General features: G+C 35.6%; 1 pseudogene; it reads left to right on the plus strand.

The window, feature by feature from the left end:
* Positions 1 to 3,878: 3,878 nt before the first annotated feature.
* LOC100934505 lies at positions 3,879 to 7,746 on the plus strand (annotated as a pseudogene).
* The last annotated feature ends 687 nt before the right edge of the window (positions 7,747 to 8,433 follow it).

Consider the following 8,433-nt stretch of genomic DNA (forward strand, 5'->3'; position numbering starts at 1 on the left):
GGTGATATTATTCCTTCTTTCATTCCTTTCTCTCCTGACTTATCTCACTCCCAGCTGAGGGAATGAGTTTTACTTTTGGCTATTTATTTACTTGTGTCTAGTCTCTATGTATATTCTAATCTATATAACATCTCCCTATCTGCTGCTTTTTTAAGAATGACGTTTACCAGTGATTTATGGTGTTATTTTGTGTAACTAATGTTTCATGGAAGGGAATGAAGCTGGCAAGTATGAGCTAAGGGTAACCCTGGATAAGGATCAAGCAGGTGGCTATTCTTCCATTCTCATCCCCAGAGCCTGGAGATATTTGAGGAGTGACAGAGAGAATTCTAGCCAGTATTGCTTTTTGGAGACATAAAGGAAAGATCACCCAGCTTTGGATTCCTGTACCCTGAATGTCCTTCTCCACTAACCAGACTTCTGGCATTGCTGGCATGCCCTACTCTGACTCTCTGCAAAGGTAGGTCAGATCTCAGGTTGCATCAAACTACATCTATTTAAATATATTAGACAACTATATGTATACAGCATCTACACATCTATGGTGTTGTTCAGTTGTTTCACTTGTGTCCAATTCTTTGTGACCACATTTGAAAATTTCTTGGCAAAGATACCAGCGTGGTTTACTATTTCCTTCTCCAGTTCATTTTACAGATGAGGAAACTGAGGCAAATATGGTTAACTGACACACAGCTAATAAGTCTTTGATGCCAATTTTGAACTCAGGTCTTCCTGACCAGAACTCTATCTGCTGCTCCATCTAGCTGCCCATTATATATGTATAAGTATATATGTGTATATGTAAACACACAAATACACACATACATATATACACAGTCTATACCCATACCTTATAAATATTTTAAAGAATTTGTTGACTTTTTATTTATTTAACATTCAGTCACTTTGGGCAAATCACTCAAACTCTGCCTCAGTTTCCTCAATCATAAAATGGTAACAATAATAATAGTATCTACCTCCAAGGGTTATTGGGAAGATAAAATGAGATAATACTTGTAAAGTGCTTAGTAGTGTACCTGGCACATAGTATGGTATATAAATGCTATCATCATCATCATTGTTGTAGTTGTTATTATGTACTTATATAACCCCCTTTCCTAGAGCACATAGCATCTCTTCCATCTTCCCTGTTAGACCTGGAAGCCAGAAGCACCTGAAAGACTCAATACTTGAAGAATACCCAGAATACTGAAGAAGGCTGTAGTTCCCAACTCCCCTTTTTCCTTCATACAGGACAGAGGATTCTTCTTCACTACTAAGGGTAGAAGAGCCCCATCTCAATAGCCTTTAGGATAGGGGTTATACTTACTAAATGTCTATCATTTACAATGCACAATACTAGGTTCTAGGAGAGATATGGAGATAGATAAGGCACATTTTCCTCCCTCAGGAAATTCATAGTCTAGTAGTCTGTTTTGAGAGATTATACCCTCAAATCAAGTACTTGAAGATGATTTCGCAAATGCCAGTCTTTAGTTACAAGAGAAAATGATGATGGCTCTGGAGAGAAAGTGGATGAATCCAGTCACTGTTAATAGGAAAGCTACAAAATAATATAAGGATGCTTGAAGCAATGAGTCTTCAGAAAATGAAACTCTTTTTTTAATAAATCACTAGTAATGGGAGAAAGGGGCTTATTATTAAAGGCTTAATTATGGAGGACATTGTAAGAGTATCAGGAATAAAAAGAGCCAGTGGCTCTTTAGCAAAAGTTTAGGTATGTCATTGAAGGAAGAGGCAGATTTGACAATGTTCTTTAGGGCCAAGGAGATCTGTGGAAAGGAATTATCTTTGTTTCCTTCATAGACATGTATATATTTAAAGAATATTTATGTCTATATCAATAAGAATGAATCTTTTGATTTGATACAAGCCCCTCTTATCTTGCAGATGATAAGACAGAGGCCCAGAGAGATGATTGATCTAAAGTCACTCAGCTAGTTAGTGGCTGGTCTGGGAGTAGAATTTGTCCCTGTCCCTCCTCATTTTTGACCAGATGGTGCTTCCTTCCTTTCTCTTTTTTGTCTTCTCTTCTTTCCCTCTTTCTTCGATCTCTCCTATTTATTCTATGATCCAATAAGCACCTGAAGTTCCCCTCCCCTTCTCTAGGGAGAAGGAAATGCCTTCAACATCTGCATTTTAGGGAAAGATCCAGTGCCCTGTTCTAGTTAAGACTATTTATAACCTTTTACCTTACCATAATCTTAGGGAGAAAATTTCTAGTCCAGCATTATGGAGTAACTAGGTAGTAAAGTGCATAGAGCATTGAGCTTGAATTCAGTAAGACTCTTCTTCCTGAATTAAAAACTGGCATCAACATTTATAAGCTGGGTGATCCTGGGCAACTCATTTAGCCCTACTTGCTTCAGTTTCCTCATCTGTAAAATGAGCTGGAGAAGGAAATGGCAAACCTCTCCAGTTTTTTTGCCAAGAAAACCCCAAATGCAATCATGAAGAGATAGATATGAATGAAAAAAATAACTGATCTTCAAGCATTATATGTCAGATATTATATCTGTTTAACTTTGAGTTTTTTTTTTTTTTTAGTGAAAAGCAAAGTAGCTAAAGTTTGCCTTGATAAATAGATCAATTTTAAAAAAACTAGTTTTTTCTTTTTGACATGATGGGAAGCAAAGAAGTCTTTAAACCTCCACAACAAAATGAACGGAAAAAAAGTTTCGTTTTGTAAAGCAAGAATTGCCTAATAAGGGTCTAGTGTTCAAGTTAAAATTTGTCTGGTGTTCCTAGCTCAAAGACAAAGTATGAAAGCTAGTAACAGATTGAAAACCAAGGGATAAATATTTAGTAAAATGAATTTAAATTAGACATTTGAAACTTTGGATTAATCTGTGGAAATGTTTCTCTGTGTGTGTGTGTGTGTAGAATTGGCTCCTATTCTATATCCCTGGCATTCCTTCTTGGCTTTTTAAAACTTTTAACTGCCAAAGTGCTACTTCCTGTAAACTTCAATCATGATTAGGTCCTGGATGCCCTTTAAATCACTGAGTGCACACTTTTGCGTGCCTTCCAACATCTGTTTAGAATATCATTCTTTCAGAACTTCAAAAGATTCATGATTTCATCCATGACCACAAAGACTCATTGCCTGGGGGCCAGTGATCTCTGAGAGGAGCTCAAAGCTGCTGCTCCAACACCCCCCAAGCCCCAAGGAGCTCACATTTAGATCTGTAGGACCGGACAGAACCCAAGCACCACAGGCACAATCAAAGAGAAATTTAGAGCCGGCCGACTCCGCATTCACCCTTGAAGGCCAGCTTTTCATAGGAGGTTTTTCAGACCTCTAGAGGTCACTGTCTCCTAACTTATGGGTAAAGACACCAGCTCAACCCATGAAAGGGAGAGCAGTGATGTTTGTGTGTTTGGTTGCTAAGGAGATTTCTCAGTAGCTCTGCTGGACCCATTCCACAGCATTTTTCAAGGCTGCAGGCAATCACAATCTACACAAAACATCTACACAAGCAGAAAATATGTAAACCACATGCGGTCTCCTCTACTCTCCCCAGACATGCACTCCATTTTTTTTTTTTTTTAAACAGTGTTTTCAAAGAACAAAGGGGACAAGTAAACACAAGTGTTTTTAGAGAGTTTCCTAGTAATTGGACAAGATACACACAGAATTTCACAAGCAGTTCTGTATGTACAATTTGTTGAAGGTACTTCACATGAGAGATATACAGCAAAGTATTCTCTCCTCCCCTCCCGGCTTCCAATCTCTTTCCATCAACAAACTTCCCATTGCCTACTCAGATTGGATTCCAAGGCCAGATGTTAGGCTCATGGGAGGAATTAGAACACACATGCAGGCCTTAATAGTTATTTGTTTGGTGGTTATAACCATGGTGCCTTGGAGCTTTCCAGAACAGAAACAGGTCAAGTTTATCAGCACTGGGGCAACTATTCAGGATTTGGCCTGTTCTAATATATGATAAAGGAACTCTCTATGCCAAAAAAGCTTAAAAAGAAGAAAGGGTTTGGGGAAGTGAAACGGAATTGTCATAAAGCAAAACCAGAGAGGATGAGTCAAGGACAGAAATGCTAGAAAGAAGAGGAAGGGGATTTTGTTTTGGTTTGCATATATAAGATTTTACTTAGATAGAATAATACAATAATAAGGATTCATCTTTATAATAACTAATCATTTTTGTCATTGCGTCATTTCAGTCATGTCCAACTCTTCGTGATCCCACTTGGAGTTTTTTTTTTTTTTTTGACAAAGATACTGGGTTGGTTTGTCATTTCCTTCCCTGACTCATTTTTAGATGAGGTAATTGAGAGATGTAGAGTTAAGTGACTTGCTCAGAGTCACACAGTTAGTAAGGCTCTGAGGCTGGATTTGAACTCAAGTCTTCCTGACTCCACAAGTGCTTTATCTACTGTGCCATCTAGCTGCCAATAACTAACATAGCTAATAACTAATTAAAGCTAGTATTCATGTTTTGCTTTATACTTGACAAAGCACTTTACAAATATCTCATTTGATCCTCACAACACTGGGAAGTAGGGGATATTAGGATCCCCATTTTATTTAATTTTTTTAATAAAAGCTTTTTATTTTCTAAATATGTGCAAAGATAGTTTTCAACATTCATTTTAAAAAAATCTTGCATTCCAAATTTTTCTCCCTCCCTTCCTCTTTCTTTCCTCCCCTAGACAGCAAGTAATCCAATATAGGCTAAACATGTGCAATTCTTTTATACATTTTTCTAGATTTATCATGCTGCACAAGAAAAATCAGATCAAAAAGGAAAAAACAGAGAAAGAAAAAAAGAAAACAAACAACAACAAAAAGGTGAAAATACTATATTGTGATCCACATTGTTGGTTAGAGAAATACAAATAAAAATAATCTTGAGATATTATTTTACACATACCAGATTGGCTGAAATGATAGAAGGAAAAAGTAACAAGTGTTTGGGGGAGGGGTGGTAGAAAAATGGGATACTACTTTCTCAGTGGAATTGTGAATTGATCCAACCATTTTGGAGAACAATCTGGAATTATGCCCAAAGAGTTACTAAATACCTATACTCTCTGACTCAACAACTCCACTATTTGGTCTATTTCTGAAAGTAGAGTAAAAGGAAAAGACCTAGAGGTTCTAAAATGTTTATAGCAGATTTCTTTGTGATTGTAAAGAACTGGAAATTGCAGTGAAGACCATCAGTTGGGGAATAGCTGAACAATCTGTGGTATATGATTATGAAGTAATACTACTGTGCCATAAGAAATAATGAGCTCAATGATTTTAGAAAAATATGGAAAGACTTCCATGAAATAATGAAGAGCAAAATGAGCAGAACTAAGAGAACATTGTATACAGAAACTGCAATATTGTTTTAAGAATAACTTTGAGGGAATAAATTATTTTGCCTATGCTAAATAACCAAATTAATCATCTATCTATGCTATCTATAGCTAGAGAAATAACTGATAAGTAGAAGTACATATAGAATAATTTTACACATATATGTACCTATTTGTGGCTCATAGTAGCCATCTCTAGAGTGGGAGGGATAGAGAGAAGGGAAGAAAAAAAAAAGAAATGTACATGATAATTTTGTTATCTATTTCAAAGGAATAACAAGTTGTACCTAGTTGTGCCATCTTTTTAAAAATTGTACTATGTAATGGAAATGGAAATTAAAAAAGAAAAAAATAACTAAGGAAGGAAGAAAACACTTATTAAGTGCTAAGTTTTTATACATATTATCTCATTTTATTCTTACAACAACCCACTCCCAACAATTCACAACATTAGTAGGTACTATTTATTATCTTCATTTTACAGGTTAGGAAACTGAGGCGAATAGTCATGATCATCACAGTTAGTAAGCTTGAGACTGGGTTTGAACTTAAGTCTTCTTGACTTCAGGCTTAGGTCTCTTTATTCTAAGAATATATTTCTTTCAAAACTCTGTTCAAATGATAACCTACATGAAGTTTTTCTTAATCTGTAGCTGCTAGTATTTTCCACTCCCCTTTTTTTGTATTTATTTTGTATATACTTCTTATTAATATTTTATACAATTATTCACATGCCTATTATCTCCCCCATTGAAGGCAGGGAATATTTCATTTGTGTCTTTATATCCCAAGTGCATAGCAAAGTAGCCTAGCATATAGTAGGTGCTTAATAAATGTTTGAGGGTTAATCTGGAAATAAAAGACCTGAATTTGAAACCTCGTTCTTTTACTTGCTACCTATCTTGGGTGAATCACTTAACTTCACTGAACCTCAGTTTCCTTAACTGTAAAATGAGGGGGTTAAACTTATCTGCAAGGACATTCCCAGATTCAAATGCTATGATCCTAGAAAACTAAAGTCCAGTAGTATAACTAAGATCATGAAGGATTCTAGGAAGAAAGGTATCTTTGAGAGTACAATAGCTCATGAGCCTCATTGATGTGTTTACTTTTACTATTTCAACCAGATGTCATGGTTCAAAGAAAAGACATTTAATCAATTGTCTTAATTTGGAACTATTGCCAAAAGGCTATCCAATTATATATTTTCTTTGACTCTGCGATACCACTACTAAATCAGAGACATCAAAGAAAACGGAAAATGATCTATTTGCACAAAAATATTTATAGCAGTTCTTTTTTTTTTTTCCTTTGGTAGTAAAGAATTGGGAGTTAAAGGGATGCTCATCAATTGGGGAATAGCTGAATAAGTTGTGCATAAATGTTATGAAATACTAATGTGCTATAAAAAAATAAACATGATGGTTCTAGAAAAACCTGAAAAATCTCATGAACTGTTGCAAAGTGAAATGAGGAGAATATTATATAATATATATAGTAATAGCCATGTTATAAGGATGATCAACTGTAAAAGATTAGCTACTCTGATTCAGACAAAGATTGAATATAATTTCATAAAGCTCATAATAAAAAATGCTATCCACTTCCAGAGAAAGAATTAAGGAATTTTGAGTACAATATTGAAGCATACTTTTTTTGCTTTTTTATTTTTCGTGTGTGTGTATGTGTGTGCATGTGTATATGTTTATTTTCTTTTGCAACACAGTTAATATGGAAATATGTTTTACATGATTTATGTATAATATATATCATTGTTTGCTTGTTCAAGGGGTCAGTGAGAGGGAGGAAATTTGGAATTCAACATTTTAAAAATGAACGTTAAAATTTTTAAAAATGTAATTGGGAAGTTTTCTCTCTAAGATAGCACTGAAGGCAAAAAAGGAAGCCATTGTCCCCCCCCCCCCCCCCCCCCCCCCAAGACAGAAGCCAAGATCAAAGCCTTGAAGGCAAAGAAGACAGTGTTGAAGGATATCTGTAGCCACAAAAAGAAGATCCTAAACATCCCCCACCTTCCAGTGACCCAAAACACTAAGACTTTGAAAGCAGCCCAAATTCCCTCAGAAAAGTGCCCCTTGGAGAAACAAGCTCGCTCACTATGCCATCATTAAGTTTCCCTGATCATTGAGTCTTCTATGAAGAAGACTGAGGACAACAATACCCTTGTCTCCATTGTGGATGTAAAGGCCAACAAGTTTCAGATCAAGCTGATAGTAAAAAAAACTGTATGACATCAACGTGGCCCAGGTCAACACACTGATCCAGCTGATGGAGAGAAGGCCTGTGTCCACCTTGCTCCAGACTATGATGCTGTAGATGTTGTCAACAAAATTGAGATCATTTAAGCTGTACCCAGCTCTCCCATTTTACCAACAATAAAAAACTTTCCAGTATAAAAAATGAAATTGGGAAATATTTAATAAAACAGATATACAATTCTATTTTTAAAAATTAAGTATTGGGAGCCAAAAAATGGCAAAATAAAGGCATAATTTGTCCGAGCTATTCAGTAAAAATCCCTCTCAATACCTTTAAATAATGACTCTACCTAGCAGTACCAAACCTAAAACTACATTATGTAAAGCAGAAGTCATTAAAGCTATGTGATACTGGCTAAGAAATAGAGTGGAGGATCAGTGGAATAGATTAGACACACATGACATAATAAGCAAGGCCTATAGCAATCTACAATTTGATAAATCCCCAAACTCCAACCCTTGGAATAAGAACTCATTATTGGACAAAAATTTCTGGGAGAACTGGAAAATAATATGTCAGAAACTCAGCATAGAGCTATATCTCACACCCATACCAAAAAAAAAGGTCAAAATGTTCTACATGATTTGGGCATAAAGGAGAATACTAGAAACAAATTAGGAGAACCAGGGACAATTTACCTATAACTATCAACTCTTTGGAGAAGGGAGGAATGTATGACCAAAGAAGAACTAGAGAATATTATGGAAAGCAAAATGAACAACTTTGATGTTTTAACGTTAAAACAATTTAATGTTTTAAATTAAAAAGGTTTTGCATAAACAAAGCCAACAGAAACAAGATTAAAAGGGA

Source organism: Sarcophilus harrisii, chromosome 3 (assembly GCF_902635505.1).
Source record: "Sarcophilus harrisii chromosome 3, mSarHar1.11, whole genome shotgun sequence".
Lineage (NCBI taxonomy): Eukaryota > Metazoa > Chordata > Mammalia > Dasyuromorphia > Dasyuridae > Sarcophilus > Sarcophilus harrisii.